Below are 8,191 nucleotides of genomic sequence, written 5' to 3' on the forward strand. Positions count from 1 at the left end.
CTACGTGTTGCCATAATAACAAGTGCTGCTCAAAACTTAGTAGAAAAAAAACACCAAAGACAAAACCACACCGTTTTGACTGTCCAACCCCTAATGGTTTTAACTGTCAAGACTGTGTCAATCAAGCGCACTAAATATAACTTCTTAAATGGGTACCAATTTTAAATAATATATTTGCAGATCCCAATGGAGTATTCTACCTTACTCCAAACAAAACACTAAAAAATGTACCATATATGGTTATCTGGACGATAATAGTCACGGTTTCTGGACTTTGTTTGCACTGCAGATTTGGTGTGTTTTAAGGTTATATTATGCTATGCATTATTAAGAAAATTGTCTATTAAACAAATAAAAAATATCTACAATTTTTAATCAAATATATATATGCGCTTCCTTGTAATATATTTTTATATGGTACATTTTTTTAGTGTTTTGTTTGGAGTAAGGTAGAATACTCCATTGGGAGCCGCAAATATATTATTTAAAATTGGTACCCATTTAAGAAGTTATATTTAGTGCGCTTGATTGACACAGTCTTGACAGTTAAAACCATTAGGGGTTGGACAGTCAAAACGGTGTGGTTTTGTCTTTGGTGTTTCTTTTCTACTAAGTTTTGAGCAGCACTTGTTATTATGGCAACACGTAGAGACATAGGAGAAAGAAATACCAGACGTAACTTGATTTTGAATGAATTAATAAATAAGGAAAATGTGGGAGAGGATGATCCAATTAACCCCCTGGATATGCATCAATTATTTAGCAGATTAGAAAATCTACTTAAGGCCGAGACTCGGCACTGGCTGGATAAAATGCTTCTGACAAGATATGTAAAAGAAAAGATGATACCCAGAGGGTTAAGGATATTCAAGTCATGCTCATTTAAAGAGGATGATAAACTAACCGAAAAATGGAATAATATACTTGATACATGTTCTTTTGCACTCATGGAGTTACTAATTTCATATAGAGATGACAAAGTTAAAGCCATCTCTATGGAAATTGAAAATATACAGAAATTGCTGCAACCATTTGAAGTTAGAACTGACTTTAGGAATTTTGATCGTACTGTTAATTGTAAAGTCGAGGAGTTTGAACAGACTATTATTACAAATAAAAAAAAAAATTATCTAGGGATCAAGGAGACTACAAACAGGGCCAAGTTAGATCTTACAATAGGAGGCATAGAATAAATTCGGAAAGCTTTAGATCAACCAGTAGATCAAGAAACAATAGACAACAATTCCCCTCCAGGGATAGAACTACATACGGAGAGAAAGAAAGAATCTATCATAATACAGTTCCGCAGAGAGAACAAAGGAGAGAATATGTACGGGAATCTGGACAATTATCTCAACAGTACAATAAACATAAAAGAAGTCCAGACAATAGGACAAGGGCACACACACAGGGAGCTAGACCCAAAACAACTTCTAGGAATTTTGACCCACATATGGAAGACACTTCCACTTCTTTTTTAGATCAGAGACTGTATCCAATATGGAAAAACAAAAACAGATATCAGGTCCTACAAACCAATTCTCCCAAAAGAAAAGAGCTAGATACAGAGGAAGAAGAGGTGGAAGAAGGGAATTTATCAAAAAGCGCAAGGAACTGTTAAGATATAAAGGTCTATTTAATCTTTCTTCACGTATACTAAGTGAAAGTGAAAAGGCACTAATTGCTAAGGGGCTTAAATTCGCACCATCACAAAAACCTGATTTATTCGGACTTTATGTAGAGCTTAATCGATATACTCGAGATCTATGTAGAAAACGCTACTTCGCTACTAAATGTTTGAAAAAACAAGGCGAAGAGGGATATCCTATAATTTTGGATGATGCAGATTTATTGCCTTTAAATATTCTTATTGAGTTAAAACAAGAAAATAATAGTCAGATGAGTGAGGTACCTTTGTATGAAGTTGATAAAAACAAGAAAGGCCCTTTTAAAAAGAAATCAGAATTCTATCCCACTAATCAACTCAGTGGAGGAATTGAGACCTTTTTTAATATGACTTTAAATGACATGAGATTACTGTGTCAAAATTCAAAGACACTAATGAAGAAGCGAGACAATCTACATCCCCAAGAAAGGAGGGCAATGAATAGTTTAACTAAAGATAAATCACTTACAATTAGGGTTGCAGATAAGGGCGGGGGGACGGTGGTACAAAACACGGAGGACTATTTGAAGGAGGCGTATAGGCAATTGAACAGTACATTGTTCTATAAAACACTTGAATCTGACCCCACCCCCAGATATCAGAAAGAACTAAAAGATTTCCTGGATGTGGCGTTAGATGAGGGGGCGATATCCAAGTCTGAGTATTCTTTTTTACTTATTACACACCCTGTTATTCCCACCTATTATCACCTCCCTAAAATTCACAAGTCACTACATGCACCTCCTGGGCGTCCCATAATATCTGGTATAGGGTCCCTCACTTCTAATTTATCTGCTTTTGTTGATTATTATTTACAGCCACATGTTATAAGTCTCAGATCATATATTAGAGATTCCACCCACTTTATTAATTTAATTAAAGATATAAAATGGAAAAAAAGTTATTTATTTATGACTTGTGATGTGGAGTCATTGTACTCCAATATACCTCACAAATTGGGGCTTGAGGCACTTGAAATCACATTGAGTATGGATAAATCATTAGATATAGGTAAAAGACGGTTTATTTTGGAGGCGGTTAAATTTATTATGACTCACAATTATTTCACATTTAATACCAAATTTTATTTACAGATACTAGGTGTGGCAATGGGCACCAGGTTCGCCCCGAGTTTAGCTAACATCTATATGGGTCACCTAGAAGATAAGTATGTCTGGGGTGGCCCATTCGGGGCAAACCTGGTGCTATATGGAAGATATATTGATGACATGTTTTTTATTTGGGATGGGGATGTGCATCAGATAGGGGAATTTTTGACACATCTTAATGACAACGAATTTGGGTTATCTTTCACGAGCACAATACACGAATCCTCAATCACTTTCTTGGATATCGCCCTCAGAATAGAAAATATTTGTATCAGCACCTCTACTTTTAAAAAAGAGGTCGATACCAATAATTTCCTAAATTATCATAGTTGTCACCACCGCCCCTGGTTCAATAATATACCAAAAAGTCAGTATCTTAGACTCCGTAGAAATTGTTCAACAATTGAACAATTTGAAGTTCAAGCTTTAGAATTAACCCAAGCTTTTAAAGAACAAAATTACCCTACAGATATCATTGAGTATGCGTTTGATGAGGCTTTGAAATGTGACAGAGAGTCCCTTCTTACTTACAAAAAGAAGGAAGATGTGCAAGATTCCATTAATGATGGTCAACCTAGATTTATAACAAAATATAATGCTTGTTCAAAAGAGATTAAACGTATCATTCAGAAGAATTATCCTATTCTAAAAACTGATAAGATCTTATCAAAAGAATTAGTAGATAAACCACAAGTTATCTTCAAAAAGGCTTCTAGTTTAAAAAATTTTTTGGCATCGAGTCACTATGAATCCACAAATAATGTTCCAAATAACAAAAGTACATGGTTACAGAAGCTCCATACGGAAAAAGGGAACTATAGATGTAGAAAATTAAGATGCTCCACATGCAGCACTATGCTAGATAAAAGTACAACCATTACATCCCATTCAAATGGGACCATGTTTGATATACAACAACATATTAACTGCCGCACCACATATGTTATATATGTAATTACGTGTGTATGTGGCATACAATATGTAGGCCGCACGACTAGAATGCTACATATCAGATGTTTAGAACATAAAAACAATATAAGACGGGGGGTTAGTACACATAGTTTAGTGCGACATGTGAAATATAAACATCATAGCAATGTTTCAGTGATCAAGATACAAGGAGTAGAACATGTCAAAAATACAACAAGAGGCGGGGATAGATTCAATCTCCTTTGCAAACGCGAAGCGTTTTGGATCTTTTCCCTGGGCACACTATTTCCGAATGGTTTGAACGATTCAATTGAGATGAACAATATATAGGATTTCTCAATGGGTGATATGACTTTTGATTGCACAATGTGAAAAGATAAGTGACTCTTGGGGAATATTGTCGGGTCTACACTCTTTGAAGGATTAAAAATAATATCTAAGAGCATGAGAGTGTGAGTTATTTATGTGTATATACATACACACATATATATAAAAATATGGGAAAGATAAAATAGATGTGTGATATGTGTATATTATATATATATATATATATATATATATATATAGATTAAAAGTATATAAGGGCTTATACTACAAATATATCAGGGGTATATTAATCCTATAAGACTATGTTATGGTAGGATAGGTCGGACTCCTTTCCGAATAATATGTCTAGATGTCATATGATAATTATGCTTGTATAAAGATTTTTACATACATTATTTTTAATTATTTCATCCTTATGAGATTTGGAATATAATAATATTAAGAGAGTGTATATATTTGGAAGATTATTTAGAATCAAGTTGCGTCTGGTTTCGATAAATTTAGTAAATATAATGAATATGAGAAAAACATTAATAAAATAAAAATCTAATGAATTTGAAGCAAATAGAAAATCTTTTTTTTCCGGGGCTGAGAGGGTGATTCAAACCCGGGTCTGCCGGGTTGCAGGTGGAGGCCTTAGCCTCTTGAGCCACATGGCTTCATATTGGTTTGAGCTATACGAAAATATATCTATCATTTGTAAAAATTCAAAATGAACTAACTTCTATGTCTCTTGTGTAAAATAAATAAAGAAATAATATGTAGTATATATTATAAATAAAATAGTTTTTATATCTGTGCAATGAATATAATTAGGTTGTTGCCTGTTGTTATAGTTTATTATAGTTTTTAATGTGTAAAATTATGAGAGATGAAAGACAGGTTTAGAATATCAATACACCTGTAAAAGCTTAATTAATTAATGCTCTCCATTGATTGTCCGTATTTAAATACCAGGTACCCAATCTAATGCACCTCAATACCTTCTGATGAAACCGTGAGATTGGAAGCACGGAGAAACGCGTTAAGGATCCATTTTTAAACACCGGCAGGCTGTCCAGAATCCCTCTATGCCAGAGGATACTTTGGAAGAATCACTTGAATCCAACCTTGGAAGTGTGCACCCTTCCCCCGTTGACGCTGCTGTCACCGCCGCTCCCGCCGGAGAACTTCGGCACTGACCGTTTAAGATCTAGCCGTGCTGAGGCTTCAACGTACGGCTGTGGTGAGCAAAAATCATTGGCGGTGGGGAGAGAAAAGGGACACTAGCTGCTGTGCGGCAGGCACGTTGTGAACACTTGCAGTCTCTACAAAAGTATAATGTTCTGGCTTGTGGATACAAATTAAACTACATACATCTTTTTAATAATAACCAGCTCTTCACCGGGGAGTTACAGAAATAGCATTTTGTATGCTTAAAGAATATCCTTATTGGAGCTCCAGCGGTATATGGTTATCTGGACGATAATAGTCACGGTTTCTGGACTTTGTTTGCACTGCAGATTTGGTGTGTTTTAAGGTTATATTATGCTATGCATTATTAAGAAAATTGTCTATTAAACAAATAAAAAATATCTACAATTTTTAATCAAATATATATATGCGCTTCCTTGTAATATATTTTTATATGGTAAATTTTTTAGTGTTTTGTTTGGAGTAAGGTAGAATACTCCATTGGGAGCCGCAAATATATTATTTAAAATTGGTACCCATTTAAGAAGTTATATTTAGTGCGCTTGATTGACACAGTCTTGACAGTTAAAACCATTAGGGGTTGGACAGTCAAAACGGTGTGGTTTTAACCCTAACCCTCCCTCCCCTCAGCATATTGCCTAACCTTACCCTCCCTCCTCTCAGCCTATTGCCTAACCTTACCCTCCCTCCTCTCAGCCTATTGCCTAACCCTAACCCTCCCTCCCCTCAGCCTATTGCCTAACCCTAACCCTCCCCTCAGCCTATTGCCTAACCCTAACCCTCCCTCCCCTCAGCCTATTGCCTAACCCTAACCCTAACCCTCCCCTCAGCCTATTGCCTAACCCTAACCCTCCCTCCCCCCAGCCTATTGCCTAACCCTCCCTCCCCTCAGCCTATTGCCTAACCTTACCCTCCATCCCCTCAGCCTATTGCCTAACCCTAACCCTCCCTCCCCCCAGCCTATTGCCTAACCCTCCCTCCCCTCAGCCTATTCCCTAACCCTCCCTCCCCTCAGCCTATTCCCTAACCCTCCCTCCCCTCAGCCTAGTGCCTAACCCTAACCCTCCCTTCCCTCAGCCTAATGCCTAACCCTAACCCTCCCCCCACCCCCACAGCCTAAACCTCCCCAGCATACTTAGGATCTGGATGCTAGCTGTCGAGATTCCTTCACCAGCATTGTAGCCATGTCGGCATCCCGGCGTCGGTCTTCTGACCAGTGTTGGGATTCCAGCATCGGTATTCTGACTACTGACTTCCCATTCGCCAGTATGCTGGCCGGACCCCATATAAAAGTACTTATTCTGGTCCCCCCACCACAAAAATAAAATTCTGCTCTGCTATCCAGGGATGATTCTGCCTATCTACAGCCTCTGCCAGCAGCAGCAGCCAGCGCTGCTGTTGGCAGTGGAAGCTGGAGATGAGCGGAATCGGCCCCAGTGCTGCCCAAAAGGAGGACTCGCGCTACTGCTGCCTCATGGAAGTTCAAGGGGGGAAACACACAGTATGTACAACCAGGTGGATGGTGCAGACAAGAGGGGGTGGGTCCCCCTGTCTAAAGTGCCCAGGCCCCTGAAGGCTTAATCCAGCCCTGCCCGTGGTTCCTGGCTCCTGTGCTGGGGTTAGGAGGGCGGCTGATCCCGGCCACAGGATGCCACGAGGTGGAGGATGAGGTTGCCTCCTGCTGTTGCTGCTGCTGTGGGCACCGAGGATCCCTGGATCTCCTCTCCCGAGTCTGTCAGCCGCTGGGGGCGTGCCTAGCGTGTGTCACTGCCCCGCGCATTCCCGCCCATCACCTGCTGCTGCTGCAGCCTAGCCGCTACCCTGACTCCGAGCCCCTGCCGCCGTTACCCGGACAGCAGGAGCAGCGCCAGGAGCAAGTGTGAGGGAGCGTGCATCCGGTTCACTACAGCGCTGCTGCTCCAGCAGATTGTGTGTTTAGTGTATTGTGTATAGTGTGTGCATGGGGTATGTGTACAGTGTATCATGTGTGAATGGTATGATGTATATACAGTGCTCTTCCCCCACCTGCGGGACCCCCGCACCCACCCCTCCTCCACCCGAAGCAACCCCGGACCCCCTCCCCATCATAGTGCCCTGCGTGCGCTGTTCACGCCGTCGCAACGAGCTATGGCCCCTTAACCATCGCACGCCCTTTATCCGTGCAATATTTCCCCACTTACAAAATTATGATTGGCGGTAATACTCCATATAATGAAAATGTTGCATGCCCCAAGGGCGTGCAAGGGTTAAGGAGGCGTAGCCCTTTCTGACGGTGTGAAGAGCACCCGTAGGGCGCGATGAGTCACCTAGTTACAAAATATTATCATTAGATTTTAGTATTGCAAAATGTACATAGGGCCTGATTCAGAGTTGTAGATTAATGTATTTGATGCTGCAATCCCATGTGCACCATCTGTGCGAGAATATTCAAATGCAACAGACACCTGGATTTATACTGTAAGTGGGGGTATGGAAATATCAAGGGACTTGCAAGCAGGGTTTCCTGCGGGAGGCTGATACCAACTCTAAAGAGTTCAAAAGGTATATTTATTTAATATCAATTTGTTTACACTGACTTGATCCAAAAGTAGTATAAGCTGTTTTACACATACCTGTACTTTGGATTTATAGAGCTGTTGTATTTGTCACTGCACCAACTGGGACACAAATACAGATTTATAGAATTCATAATGAGTAGGAGTAATGTTATGGCTATTTAGCCTTTCTCTGCATTTTATTGTTACTGTATATTGTTATACTCAGTGCTCGAAGTGTGCCAGTATGAAATTTTATGTCATACCGGCACTTCACTTTGGTGAGCCAGCAGCGGGCAATCATAGCTTGCGCATCTGCAGCCAATCAGGGATGACTAGCCGCATTTTGAATTTGGCACCAGCAAAATCACAGACCAGCAGCCTAATTGGCTGCCAGTCCATAAGAAGTAATTGGCTTGAGGAGGTTGCCA

Source organism: Pseudophryne corroboree, chromosome 11, assembly GCF_028390025.1.
Source record: "Pseudophryne corroboree isolate aPseCor3 chromosome 11, aPseCor3.hap2, whole genome shotgun sequence".
NCBI lineage: Eukaryota > Metazoa > Chordata > Amphibia > Anura > Myobatrachidae > Pseudophryne > Pseudophryne corroboree.